Here is a 15,348-nt window from a genome sequence, read left to right as displayed (position 1 = left end):
AACCCCGTGAGTTGCTGCACTGTAATTATTGCTATCCGGTAGCTGTAACAAGCACAGATGCAGGGCCGTGTCCAATGGGGTTCACAGTTTCTTATTGTCCCTTCCTCCTTTCACCCCCTCCCCACAAAATATAATTGGCTGTCACTAGCACTTGTATTGTGCCACAGTTGCATAGGATAGAATAATAACAACAATAAGATATATAAAATATTTCAATATGATAATTTCTTTAGATAATGAGTAATACATTGCTTTAGCGTAAAGTACAAGAATAATAATTCACAGTATTTAAAATCAATATGTGAACTCATCAGTAAAACTGGTTCACAATGCGAAAGAGGAGTAAAAAAAAAGGAACGTTTATCTCGGCTTATCCTTAGTTGTCGACCGTTTCTAAGAGAACGATCGTCAAAGTTTTCGACGTTCTTTTAGCAGTCGACAAGCTAAGCCGTATTGGTCGCGCAGTTTTTTTTAAATATTCATATTCTTGTATTTCATTTTTATAGCAATTCTTAATCCTTATGTTCTTATGTTTATTCTCCAGGAAGATGTTCTTCTGTCCCTTGTATTATAGCGACCGTAGAAACATTCGAAATGTAGGAATTCGACCACTATGAGCATCGCAGGAAGGCAGGTTTGCACAGAGACATTTCTTCGTATAAATGCCACTCGGGAAAGAAACGACGTTAACATTGCCGAAGATTTCACGCGTTTGCAATAATTTCGCGTCGGACCATGTTTAACGGATCACATCTCCGAAAACTGGCGCTTGCTATGAATTACGAATGAGGTTGCACCAGAGCAATTTCACCGACAACAATTTGAAATAATTTTTCCATCCATTTATTGGCTTTTTGTTTTTCTTATTCATGCATTAGACACACAATTAGTAGACGAATTCGGACAACATTATTTCAACATACAGTGGAATACATTCATGTAGTAATCTACGGTCTTGGGTAGGTAAAGGAAAAACAAAAATAAAAATCGGGTTTCAAATACGAGGAGCGAAAGTGAGAAGCCGCGACTGTAGGCACTGAGCCACCGCTTCTTCTGTCTGGTCGGTAAAAGGCACACAAAGTGTGTCGAGAACTTCGATAGTCATTTTTTCAGAATCGGTCGAGTATCGGCAGATAGCCCGAGACGCGTCAGCTTATTTTGACCCCTCTTCCGCTGAGCCGAAGTTTCTTGGAAATCGAGTTATAGTAAACTCTGTGTTTTCCTCGTTAGTACTGCAATGGTGAACAATGTCTGCAGACTATGACTTTACGAGAGTGTAAATGAGGAGACTGTTTCTCCTTTCAGTCGCTTTAATCTACGGTCTCGGAAAGCAGTGTTTCTGTTCTTTTTCCTCAGTGGAGGGCCTTTCCCTTCCTCTCCTTATCCGAGTTTTTCCGGCGTTTACGGTAGACTAACATCGATAACAAAAGCAGTTCGCGCGCAAAATAACACGAAGTTTTCCAGGCTGCGAGCGCCGATGCGAATCGCTCGCGAACTTCGTTTGATGGTTCACTGAAAGACCCCATAGCTAGCGGAACACGAAGGAGTATATGCGAATGCGGACCGAACCAGGTCGAATAATGTTTGCTTGCGCTTGTTTACTGTTTGCTCCAGAAGGAATGCTCGTTTCTTGCAGATCGCTCGACTACGAGTACGGTCGCTCCGGTGCAAACCGGTTTTCACGTGTAAAAATGGTTCAAATGGCTCTGAGCACTATGGGACTTAACATCTATGGTCATCAGTCCCCTAGAACTTACAACTACTTAAACCTAACTAACCTAAGGACATCACACAACACCCAGCCATCACGAGGCAGAGAAAATCCCTGACCCCGCCGGGAATCGAACCCGGGAACCCGGGTGTGGGAAGCGAGAACGCTATCGCACGACCACGAGATGCGGGCTTTTCACGTGGACAAGGCCGCAGAAAGAGAAGTATTTTTGACATGTAAACGTATGTGCTCATTTCTGGCAGCACGAACGCGTCTTTCCACACGTGTGTCCATCGTTTCAACCCGCCATAATCTTAATCTCTGGGTATGAAGGGAATGTCCTGACTGACTGATTCATCACCGCCTAGCACAAACCGCCATAAGACACAAACTTGAAATTTGGAGACGGTGTGGAGATGTACTGTAGGCGTCGCTTAAAAAGGGATTTTACGAAATTCCTACCCTAAAGGGGTGAAATAGGGGATGAAGGTTTATTCTTGGAACATGTCGCTGTTAGGCAATTTCGAAGCTAGACATACGAAAATTGCTTTTTGATTTCTCGGTCAGAAATAAAGAAACATTTGGTTCAGCACTTTTGGAAATTTAACCCTATGGGGGTAAAATAGTGGCAGATTTTTTGAAAATATATCATTATTAAAAAAAAACTGCTGAAGTATTTTGAAAGCTACTTTACTAACATTGGCATTTGACTTCTCGGTTATAAACAAAAAAAAAAAAAATGCATGTTTCAGTGTTTTTGGAAATTGAACCCCTAAGAGGGTGAAATTGGTGATGACATTTTTTTAAAAAATATTTTATTATGAAAGCATTTTTAAAGCTCAATTTACGAAAATTTAAATTTGGCTTCTCAGAAATTTAAAAGGATACGTTTTCACTATTTTTGGTCAGAAACACTTTCGGAAAGGACCATGCTTATATGGCCTTAATTAGCATGAAAAGCTTAGAAGGAGTTGCGAACAACATAAAAATTCGATTAATAAAAAAAATCTCTGCAGGCCGTACAGTCTACACGAGAGACTCTCCTGGCGCTAAACTAGTAATGGTATATATTCGAAAATCATGGTTCACCACCCCCGGCTGCTACGAAAACTCTTACTGTTGCTCAATGTAGATTGTTACAAATAATCACCGCAAGAAGTTTTTCTAGTCACAGAACCTACACAGTGCGATAAAACGAAATGGACTTCAGAAGTTACATTCAAAATGGCTCTGAGCACTATGGGACTCAACTGCTGTGGTCATCAGTCCCCTAGAACTTAGAACTAATTAAACCTAACTAACCTAAGGACATCACACACATCCATGCCCGAGGCAGGATTCGAACCTGCGACCGTAGCAGCAGCGCGGCACCGGACTGGAGCGCCTAGAACCGCACGACCACCGCGGCCAGCGAAGTTACATTCAATTTAAACACAAACATATATATTGAGTTCTGACGGTCTGTATTTTTGACGTTATGTAGCGTGAGATGAAACATGATGTTTGTATCCGCACACATACCGAAATCGGGAAACGTACTCTGCTGGTGATGATGTTTAACAGTCGAAACTGATAGAAGTAGTAAAAATTTTCATAGTAGATGATGGCGGTACAAGACGATTTTTGATAAATATCGCAGGCGGTGTGCCACCAAATTTTGTAAATACTGGAAAAGAATCAAGAATACAACACTGCGAAACGACCAAGTCCATGGGCAATGCAATCAGAAGAGTTCATTAAATTTCTATCCATTTTTTTGAGGTTACCTACTTACTGGTCGGCGCTACGGTCCTCGTGGAACATTGGTTTCCATTGCCACCTGCCTCCATTCTTCTTTGTCCATCGCATTCCTTCTACAGTTCCTGGCGCTCAGCGCTTTGAGGTCTTGGTTGAAATGGCTCTGAGCACTATGGGACTTAACAGCTATGGTCATCAGTCCCCTAGAACTGAGAACTACTTAAACCTAACTAACCTAAGGACAGCACACAACACCCAGCCATCACGAGGCAGAGAAAATCCCTGACCCCGCCGGGAAACGAACCCGGGAACCCGGGCGTGGGAAGCGAGAACGCTACCGCACGGCCACGAGATGCGGGCTTTCGATAGTAGTTCTTGTAGTCAGCTGTTTTCACTGTATACTTAATTTCCTCTTTAATTTCTTGCAGTTTACCAGGCCTCGTAAATGTCCTCACATTCCAGGTGGCTATCATGATATCCATTTTCCTTCTCAGTAATCATTTTCTTTGCTGTGTCACCATCGTGTAATCTACTTATTCTTCTGAGGTCGATGTGTGGTATCCGAGGTGGGGTTGCTAGCCGCCCATCCAACCCCTAACTTGGAAGACCAGGATTTTCCGGCGGCCGCTGTGGCCGAGCTGTTCTAGGCGCCTCAGTCTGGAACCGCGCGACCGCTACTGTCGCAGGTTCGAATCATGCTTCGGGCATGGATGTGTGTGATGTCCTTCGGTTAGCTAGGTTGAAGCAGTTCGAAGTTCTAGGGGACTGATGACCTCAGATGTTAAGTCCCATAGTGCTCACAGCCATTTGAATCATTTCTGAACCAGGATTTTCCCTTGAGGTTTACTCCTCTAGCGAGAGCCTCCACCCGTCCCTCCCGCCCTATGTGAGACACAGTTCGTCTGGCTCCTCTGTCGAGGCCTGTTCGACTTGGATGACCCTGCCAGCGGGTATGCTACTGTCGGTGTAGCCTTCGACTTCGCTGGAACACTCAAACCCTCCCGCCCGCCACTGAAGGTATTTTCTATAAGGCTGTGTCCGTGGGAGATAATTTTTCAATTGTTTCTGCAGAGTGACGTTGTTACTTCAGCATATTTTTCTGAAAACTCGTCAGTGACGCCAAGACACGTAACGGAAATGAAGGTCGGACGTTTGTTTTCCTACCTTTGGCCTTAAACATGGGTGACGTTCATAACATGAAGGTTCAGAATGAGTTACAGCGTCTGTCTGTGTAGCAAGTTACTAGCAGTAGAAGTATTGAGGAAAGAAAGAACCTCTTTCCAGAAAAGTGTACGCGCGGAAACAGATAACCACATGTACAGGGCGAGCCGAAATTCGCGCAATAGGACGCCACAGAGTGATCCTCTCATACTAACAGGACAAAACGTCTCTAACAAAAATTCATGCCGTGCATATTAGGGTAGAAAAATAACGTCAGAGAAGACAATGTCGCATCACTCTAATCACATGAACAAGCATTTTGCTTGAATACTGTCTGTACAGCTCGGTTAGTGCAGTGCGTGGAGTGTTGTTGGAATACTACAGTTCGAGGGTTCAATAATGGGTCTAGGTGAATTTTTTTTTTATTTTCTCCAAATATAATCCGCTCAGTTAAACGATAGATGACCTACAAGTACCGTTTTTCTTAACGTTGAACATAGCAGTTACTTGCAGGCATGCCAGAAATATTTATGAATAACAATAATAATGTAAAAATAATTATCTGTCGTAGATTAGAAATAACTACAAAACATATCAATGTGAAGATGTGAGATATTCGTATTACATTCAGTAAGAGTAGACTGTTTTAATGTTTTAAATACACTATCAGTGACAGCATGTTTCTCACAAAACAGAGCAGAAGCTCAAATATACCTCCCCGTATCTCTAAACAGTTGGCGACTAGCTGGATCATGCTTCTCTAAATTCGTAGCAGAGCTGCATCCACAAGTACGAGAGCAGCAGGAAAGCGTGCTTCCAGTTCTTTGTCGCCGGCCGCGGTGGTCTAGCGGTTCTGGCGCTGCAGTCCGGAACCGCGGGACTGCTACGGTCGCAGGTTCGAATCCTGCCTCGGGCATGGGTGTGTGGTGTCCTTAGGTTAGTTAGGTTTAAGTAGTTCTAAGTTCTAGGGGACTTATGACCTAACATGTTGAGTCCCATAGTGCTCAGAGCCATTTGAACCATTTGAAGTTCTTTGTCATTCAACCACGTACTAGACTAACCGTAACAGAATTTGCTAATTAGCTATGAAACAGGTTATTAGATCTGCCAGTAACGAAACTTCCTAAAGAAATGAAATCGACAGCAAAGTAGTAAGCATGATATTTGGTACTAGTCAACAGAACCAATGGCACGAGGATAAACTGGAAACTGTATTCTAATGTAGGGTGTATCAAAAAGGACGTTACAGCTTTGAAAATCCGCACAAACTTATTCATACGACTCACAGACTTAGTCGTGATGTCATCTTGAAGTAAAAAAGATCACGTTTTCACACATGTGGAACGCTTGCACAGAACCGCTCCACCGCAACCACTAGCGGCAGTTGCAGCGAAGTCGGGCCGCTTTTACAGATACTGACAGTGCTCGCTGTGTGTTTTGGTTTGAAGAGTCAAAGTCTGCAACAACTGTGCAGAGTAATTTTCGTACTGAGTATGGTAAAGCTTTGTGAACAGTCCCACAAGATCGATCTTGTGTGCTTCCCGAGAGCTGGACGTCCCGCATATGACTCCTTGTCGTGTTGCATCTCTAAACGTAAAAGTTTACTATCGCACGAGAACTAAAAGACACTGTCAGGATTGCTCGCAAAGACCCCCGCACACGATCAAAAAATTTGACGTTTTTACTATGTTTGCCAAATATTTGGCTACGGTTTTGTTTGAGTGATTGTCAAAGGTAGAGCCTGTATGACAGACATTTTGACTGATGGAAAATTTGGCAATATGGCGGACGTTGTTTGTGCCGATGTTTAGACACAAACGTTTACTGAAATATAATTTTATTACAATTTATCTCACTGTGTTCCGAGTTTCCACAACTATGGAAACTAAACACAAAGATACAAACAGGGGCGCCAGCTTTTGACTTTTTGTGTGGGTGCTCTAAATCACAGTTCACAAATTTTGAAATCTGACCCTCCTGAAAATCAAGTTCAGGATAAACAGATTTTTTTTTTTTTTACTAGGTTCTTTTTTTCCACACTTGTTAATTAATACAAAGAAATACTCCACACAGAATTGTTTATTTTCTCAAATCTTTGTGTATTTCCTAATTCTCACTCGTAAAGAATGTGTTCCTACGAACAGTGGATCGTCAGAAGAAAATGTTCGCCACAGTGTTACGAGGTTCAAGATTTTTGCTTCTTGTTCGTGGACATGCTTGAGAGCGTTGTCGTTCAATTTCTCTTGCGTCATGGTGTTGCGCAGTAAGTTTTTAATCTGCTAAGGAGCGAGTAAGAACGTTCTGCTGTACATTTAGAAGCTAGTATGATAAAAGAGAACTTTATCAATTTCATCACCTCTGGAATCAATACGCCGACGTGCATGTTTGAGAAAAACAAGCTCACTTCGTCTTACGTACTTCCAAAGAAATAATTCTTAGATTTATACACATCTAATATCATATTTCTGTGCAAAGTCAATCTTCATAACAGGTTTAGAAAATCGATCCTCGAACACTGAATTACAACATCTAAAGCCTCAAAATAAGTTCTCCGGTAATACACTACTGTCCATTAAAATTGCTACACCACGAAGATGACGTGATACAGACGTGAAATTTAACCGACAGGAAGAAGATGTTGTGATATGAAAATGATCAGCTTTGCAGAGCATTCACACAAGGTTGGCGCCGGTGGCGACACATACAACGTGCTGACATGAGGAAAGTTTCCAGCCGATTTCTGATACACAAACAGCAGTGGTTCATGGTGTGGGTTCCTGTAGTCATGTCCTAGTTCATGAACCACGGGCAACGTATGAGTGGCCAAGTAAGTGGTCCCGACAGTCGGGATACCAGTTACTTTGGAATAAGGCTGGGCATCTCGGACATATTCTGAGTCGTGGTCACCTTTGTGCTCATACGGTAAAGACTACCAAATCCACCGGTTAGTCCCTCAGCCGTTAGGGGTAAAACCCAATGGGACTCGGGGCAAGTAAGGCTAGCAACCTGCTTCCCTGGTACTTTAAATATGATGCTGGCAACAATCAGAGCAAAATGCCTCGGACCTTTGGAGGTGACGGAGTCCCACCTCTAACTGACAAACCAGGGCCTCCTAAGATACGACTTGGCAAACAAATGGTAATGAGATGGGGAGCTATTAATATCAATGGGGGCTACTCTGGGAAGAAGGTAGAGCTGGCAGAGGCTGCAAGTAAGATGGGGCTGGACGTTTTAGCTGTTAGTGACATTCGGGTAAGGGGTGAGAAAGAAGAGGAAGTGGGAGAATACAAGGTCTACCTGTCAGGAGTCAAAGCAGGAATAGCACAATGGGGTGTAGGGCTTTACATCAGGAAAGAAATGGAACCCAGCGTAGTTGCAATAAGGTACGTAAACGAACGACTGATGTGGATAGATTTGACAGTGTCTAGCAAGAAAATTAGGATTGTGTCAGTATATTCGCATTGTGAAGGGACAGATCAAGATAAGATGGATAATTTTTATGAGGCACTCAGTGATGTAGTTGTTAGAGTAAAGGACAAGGACAGTGTTCTGCTCATGGGTGATTTTAACGCCAGGACTGGAAATCGAACAGAAGGGTATGAAAAGGTTATGGGTAAATTTGGAGAGGATATGGAGGCCAACAGGAACGGGAAACAACTCTTGGATTTCTGTGCCAGTATGGGCTTAGTAATCACAAACTCCATTTTTAAACATAAGAACATTCACCGGTATACTTGGGAAGGCAGGGGAACCAGATCTGTCATTGACTATATAATAACAGATCAGGAATTCAGGAAGGCTGTGAGGGACACACGTGTATTCAGGGGATTCTTTGATGACACTGATCATTATTTAATCTGCAGTGAAATTGGAATTGTGAGGCAGAAAATGCAGGAGGTCAGGTCCATATGTAGGAGGATAAGAGTGGAGAAACTTCAGGATAAGGAAATCAGGCACAAGTACATAACAGCGATCTCAGAAAGGTACCAGTTAGTTGAATGTAGTCAATTACAGTCATTGGAAAAGGAATGGACAAGGTACAGGGACACAGTACTAGAAGTGGCTAAAGAATGTCTTGGAACAGTAGTGTGTAAAAGTAGGATGAAGCAAACAGCTTGGTGGAATGATACAGTCAAGGAAAAAGAAGGCGTATCAAAAATGGCTACATACCAGAACCCAGGTAGACAGAGAAAGTTATGTTGAAGAAAGAAACAAAGCCAAACAGATAATTGCAGCATCCAAGAAGAAATCGTGGGAAGACTTTGGAAACAGGTTGGAGACTATTGGTCAAGCTGCTGGAAAACCATTCTGGAGTGTAATTAGCAGTCTTCGAAAGGGAGGTAAGAAGGAAATGACAAGTATTTTGGACAGGTCAGGAAAACTGCTGGTGAATCCTGTGGATGCCTTGGGCAGATGGAGGGAATATTTTGAAGAGTTGCTCAATGTAGGTGAAAATGCGATCAGTAATGTTTCAGATTTCGAGGTAGAATGGGATAGGAATGATGATGGCAATAGGATCACATTTGAGGAAGTGGAAAAAATGGTCAATAGATTGCAGTGCAATAAAGCGGCTGGGGTGGATGAAATTAAGTCGGAACTCATCAAATACAGTGGAATGTCAGGTTTTAAATGGCTACACAGGATAATTGAAATGGCCTGGGAGTCGGGACAGGTTCCATCAGACTGGACAAAAGCAGTAATTACACCAATCTTTAAACATGGAAACAGAAAAGATTGTAACAACTACAGAGGTATCTCTTTAATCAGCGTTGTGGGTAAAATCTTCTGAGGTATTGTTGAAAGGAAAGTGCGAGTATTAGTTGAGGACCAATTGGATGAAAATCAGTGTGGGTTTAGGCCTCGTAGAGGTTGTCAGGACCAGATCTTTAGCTTACGGCAAATAATGGAGAAGTGTTATGAGTGGAACAGGGAAATGTATCTATGCTTTATAGATCTAGAAAAGGCATATGACCGGGTTCCTAGGAGGAAGTTATTGTCTGTTCTACAAGATTATGGAATAGGAGGCAAACTTTTGCAAGCAATTAAAAGTCTTTACATGGATAGTCAGGCAGCAATTAGAGTTGACGGTAAATTGAGTTCATGGTTCAGAGTAGTTTCAGGGGTAAGACAAGGCTGCAACCTGTCTCCACTGTTGTTCATATTATTTATGGATCATATGTTGAACACAATGAACTGGCTGGGTGAGATTAAGATATGTGAACACAAAATAAGCAGTCTTGCATATGCGGATGACTTAGTTGTGATGGCAGATTCGATTGAAAGTTTGCAAAGTAATATTTCAGAGCTATATCAGAAATGTAAGGACTATGGTATGAAGATTAGCATCTCCAAAACGAAAGTAATGTCAGTGGGAAAGAAATATAAACGGATTGAGTGCCAAATAGGAGGAACAAAGTTAGAACAGGTGGACGGTTTCAAGTACTTAGGATGCATATTCTCACAGGATGGCAACATAGTGAAAGAACTGGAAGCGAGGTGTAGCAAAGCTAATGCAGTGAGCGCTCAGCTACGATCTACTCTCTTCTGCAAGAAGGAAGTCAGTACCAAGTCTAAGTTATCTGTGCACCGTTCAATCTTTCGACCAACTTTGTTGTATGGGAGCGAAAGCTGGGTGGATTCAGGTTACCTTATCAACAAGGTTGAGGTTACGGATAGGAAAGTAGCTAGGATGATTGCAGGTACTAGTAGATGGGAACAATGGCAGGAGGGTGTCCACAATGAGGAAATCAAAGAAAAACTGGGAATGAACTCTATAGATGTAGCAGTCAGGGCGAACAGGCTTAGATGGTGGGGTCATGTTACACGCATGGGAGAAGCAAGGTTACCCAAGAGACTCATGGATTCAGCAGTAGAGGGTAGGAGGAGTCGGGGCAGACCGAGGAGAAGGTACCTGGATTCGGTTAAGAATGATTTTGAAGTAATAGGTTTAACATCAGAAGAGGCACCAATGTTAGCACTGAATAGGGGATCATGGAGGAACTGTATGAGGGGGGCTATGCTCCAGACTGAACGCTGAAAGGCATAATCAGTCTTAAATGATGATGATGATGACGATGAAACAGCAGTTGACCGGCGTTGCCTGGTGAAACGTTGTTGTGATGCCTCGCGTAAGGAGGAGAAATGCCTACCATCACGTTTCCGACTTTGACAAAAGTCGGATTGTAGCCTATCGCGATTGCGGTTTATCGTATCGCGACATTGCTGCTCGCGTTGGTCGATATCCAATGACTGTTAGCAGACTATGGAATCGGTGGGTTCAGAAGGGTAATACGGAACACCGTGCTGGATCCCAACGGCCTCGTATCACTAGCAGTCGAGATGACAGTCATCTTATCCGCATGACTGTAACGGATCGTGCAGCCACGTCTCGATCCCTGAGTCAACAGATGGGGACGTTTGCAAGACAACAACCATCTGCACGAACAGTTCGACGACGTTTGCAGCAGCGTGGACTATCAGCTCGGAGACCATGGCTGCGGTTACTCTTGACGCTGCAACACAGACAGGAGCACCTGCGATGGTGTACTCAACGACGAACCTGGGTGCACGAATGGCAAAACGTCATTTTTTCGGATGAATCCAGGTTCTGTTTACAGCATCATGATGGTCGCATCCGTGTTTGGCGACATCGCGTTGAACGCACATTAGAATCGTGTATTCGTCATCGCCATACTGGCGTATCACCCGGCGTAATGGTATGGGGTGCCATTGGTTACACGTCTCGGTCACCTCTGGTTCGCATTGACGGCACTTTGAACAGTGGACGTTACATTTCAGATGTGTTACGACCCGTGGCTCTATCCTTCATTCGAGCCCTGCGAAACCCTACATTTCAGCAGGATAGTGCACGTACGCATGATCCTGTACGGGCCTTTCTGGATACAGAAAATGTTCGTCTGCTGCTTTGGCAAGCACATTCTCCAGATGTCTCACCAACTGAAAACGTCTGGTCGATGGTGGCCGAGCAACTGGATCGCCACAATACGTCAGTCACAACTCTTGATGAACTGTAGTATCGTGTTGAAGCTGCATGGGCAGCTGTACCTGTACACGCCATCCAAGCTCTTTTTGACTCAATGCCCAGGCGTATCAAGGCCGTTATTACGGCCAGAGGTGTTTGTTCTGGGAACTGATTTCTCAGGATCTATGCATCCAAATTGCGTGAAAATGTAATCACATGTCAGTTTCAGTATAATATATTTGTCCAATGAATACCTGTTTATCATCTGCATTTCTTCTTGGTGTAGCAATTTTAATGGCCAGTAGTGTATATACATCATCGATATTCATGTGTCGATTTTGAAACAAGAAAAAGCATCAAAGTACATGGCCCAGATGTTTCCACAAATGTTGAAAAATTTTTTTTCTTCAGTTTCAACATTTCATTGACAGGGAACAGCAACTATATTTAAAAAGTGTATACTAATGGTTGTGTCAAAAACTGCAGTATGTATTAGGCGACTAGTATCGAAGCTTACAGGTTCATTTTCCAGCCTGGCGTACTGAGGCTGTACTGACAGTGCCTGATCTCAATAGTAATAATCTAGCTGATCTTAGTCATAAACACTAAGTGACAACATGTTCTTTATAAATGTTCGTAGTTTGATTTTGATTTGTAACAAGCATGTATGGACTGTGGCATTCATCCTGCAAACATTTATAGACATCTGTTGCCACTCAACATTTATTATTAAGATCAGACATTGTCAGTGCAGCCTTAGTACGCCAGCCTTTAAAGTGAACCTGTAAGGTTCGAAACTAGTCGCCCAGAAATACTGCAAGAGTTGACAGAACCATCAATAAAAGCTTTAAGGAAAGATTCTTTAACTACAAGCTCGTTTTCGCCGACAACAGACATTCGCCTGCTTTCGAAAACCTCTGCTCGTTGACGCTCGTAGACTGCTGTAGATCTACAATGGTTACACAAGAAGTTTCGCACGTAAAGGAATGAGATTTCTTAGAGGAAAACATGTTGTTGTTGTGGTCTTCAGTCCAGAGACTGGTTTGATGCAGCTCTCCATGCTACTCTATCTTGTGCAAGCTTCTTCATCTCCCAGTACCTACTGCAGCCTACATCCTTCTGAATCTCTTTTGCGTAGTCATCTCTTAGTCCCCTCTACGATTTTTACCCACCACGCTGCCCTCCAATACTAAACTGGTAATCCCTTGATGCCTTAGAACATGTCCTACCAACCGATCCCTTCTTCTAGTCAAGTTGTGCCACAAATTTCTCATCTCCCCAATTCTGTTCAATACCTCCTCATTAGTTATGCGATCTACCCATCTAATCTTCAGCATCCTTCTGTAGCACCACATTTCGAAAGCTTCTATTCTCTTTTTGTCTAAAATATATATCGTCCACGTTTAACTTCCATACGTGGCTACACTCCATACAAATACTTTCAGAAAAGACTTCCTGACCCTTACATCTATACTTGATGTTAACAAATTTCTCTTCTTCAGAAACGCTTTCCTTACATTGCCAGTCTACATTTTATATCCTCTCTACTTCGACCATCGTCAGTCATTTTTACCTTACTATCTCATAATAATGTGAGCAAATGTTATGTTCTTAGTAGGCCTAATTTTCTTGAAGGATTATTTTTCGGTGTTTTCATTTCGTCGGATATCATCGATTTGTTCTTCAGAGGTTCCGTTTCGGCTGTTTCCTGCAAGTGCATTGTTGTTACAATCTGTATCTTGCGCGACTGATTGTGAGTCAAAGTTACTCTCTATTGGTGCTTCTCGGAGATGGTCAAGAGAGCATAGATGATTATGGTAGATGTAGTTTTGGTCTCTTAGTTGCTGCTGATCCGGACTGCGTTTGAGTTATTTTACTACGGCTTTTAAAATAGGCATCCTGCACAGTTTTACATATCGACTGGACCTTGTCAACTGAAATAACAAGAACAAAGTTGATAAGTCTTCTGTTACTCAGGATGTATACAACTGTTGTTTTAAGGAGGATTGCTTTTAAGGTCTTACGTCAGCTCGGCCGACTAAACATCTAAAATTAAGTCTACTTTTCCCTGTGGACGTACGTAACTTTGAAATACAGGTATGTTTTATGAGTCGAGGTATCTTAGAAGCGGAGATACATTTACGGCTGAGCATTATTCTTATTTAATGGGTGCATCAACAACTGGACAGATTACGAGGCAAGTGTGTGCCACTATTTGGAATATGTTAAGAAAAAAATGCATTCCAGGGCCCTCAACAGACGATGGAACGAAATTAGCAATGGTTTGCAAATGTCGTCAATTTTCCTCACTACAATGGAGCACTTGATGGAAAACATATCCGTGTAGTAAAACCTACCAAAAGTAGGTCACTCTTCAGCAGTTACAAGAATTATTTCTCCATTGTTCTCATTGCCATCTGTGACTGCAACTATTATTTCACGTTAATTGATGAAGGAGGATAAGGAAGGAACTGTGATTGAAATACAGTTAAAAACAGCGTGTTTTGGGGGAAAATGGAACAAGGTACATAGCGTTACCCCCACCAAAGCCACTGCCAGGTACAGACGACTCCCCTGTATCTTCCTTTCTTGTGGCAAATGAAGGCTTCGCAGTAACACAACATGAGTTAAGGCCGTATGCGCGAAAAAACTATCCTCAAAAAAAGCAGGCTTTTAATTTCTGATTTACCCGAGCCCGGAGGTTTACTGAATGCACTTTCGGAAAGTTAAGTCACAAGTACAGGGTTTTTCACGTCAATCTCGATCTAGCAGTATCTATTGTCAAAACGTGTTGTATTTTGTATAGTTTTGTTCGTCTAATAGACGGACACAACTTAGAAGATACCCTGTATGTTGCCGGTTTCGAAGATGTGGCAGAAACTGCTCCTGTCAGTAGATCGGATAATACTGTGCGAGATAAGTTTGCAGAATATTTTGTTGGTACAGGAGCTGTGCACTGGCAGGAATCAAAAATTAACTGAATACAGGCCACCTATTTATTTGCGGTTGTGTACGTAACTATCCATTGTGCTGTGCAGAAACTGAACTTGTGAATGTAATTCTGTAATTGTAATGCTTTGTATTTAGTAGAAAGACAATAACAATAAAAGGAAAATATACATATGAAGACAGTAACTATTCTCGAAAGAACAGATACTGTAGATGACCGTGCAGCTTTTCCTTGGGATAAATGATGACTAACTGAAACCCTCAGCTGCCGACTGGTGTTTTGATATACCTCGATGTGCGTTTTGATATACCTCGATGTGGACAGCTGAAAATGTGTCTGCTTACCACATTTCTTCTGATCTGCCTCGTTCAAACCATCAAAGCCGAGTATTATATTTGCGCTGATTTCCTGCACGCTTTGAAGCACACTTCGCGGCTCTTGTAATCCCTACGCGACGGATACCATACGTGAGGTATTCTTTCAACTTCACTGATTAACATGTCGGTATCGATGTCAGTAGACAGCAACGGGCCTAAGGACAGTGCATTCCGCATTAAAGTATTCGCCATCCATTTATTGATGTTTTCTTTTTATACTGATATGTTGTGTATCAGTTATTCCTTCCGATGCCGTGTCGTTCACATAACGATTAAATCGCGGTAAAATTTCACATACAAACGCTCAGAACACTCCAGTTCACATTATCTGGAGCTCCACGCTACTAGAAAAGTTGTAGTGTTCCTATCACAATGTCCTTAATATCTTTTATTTGATTTTCTCCTCTTTCAGTCAGTCCCGTATTGCCCA

General features: G+C 42.5%; 1 protein-coding gene across 1 annotated transcript in view; it reads left to right on the top strand.

Annotated features, from left to right (window-relative positions):
- LOC126187806 (peptidoglycan-recognition protein SC1a/b-like) overlaps positions 1–15,348 on the top strand; it is a 66,614-nt gene that overhangs the window by 686 nt on the left and 50,580 nt on the right. The window lies entirely within an intron of this gene.

The sequence above is a fragment of the Schistocerca cancellata genome, chromosome 5, assembly GCF_023864275.1.
Source record: "Schistocerca cancellata isolate TAMUIC-IGC-003103 chromosome 5, iqSchCanc2.1, whole genome shotgun sequence".
NCBI lineage: Eukaryota > Metazoa > Arthropoda > Insecta > Orthoptera > Acrididae > Schistocerca > Schistocerca cancellata.
This window is presented reverse-complemented; position numbering and strand designations above follow the sequence as displayed.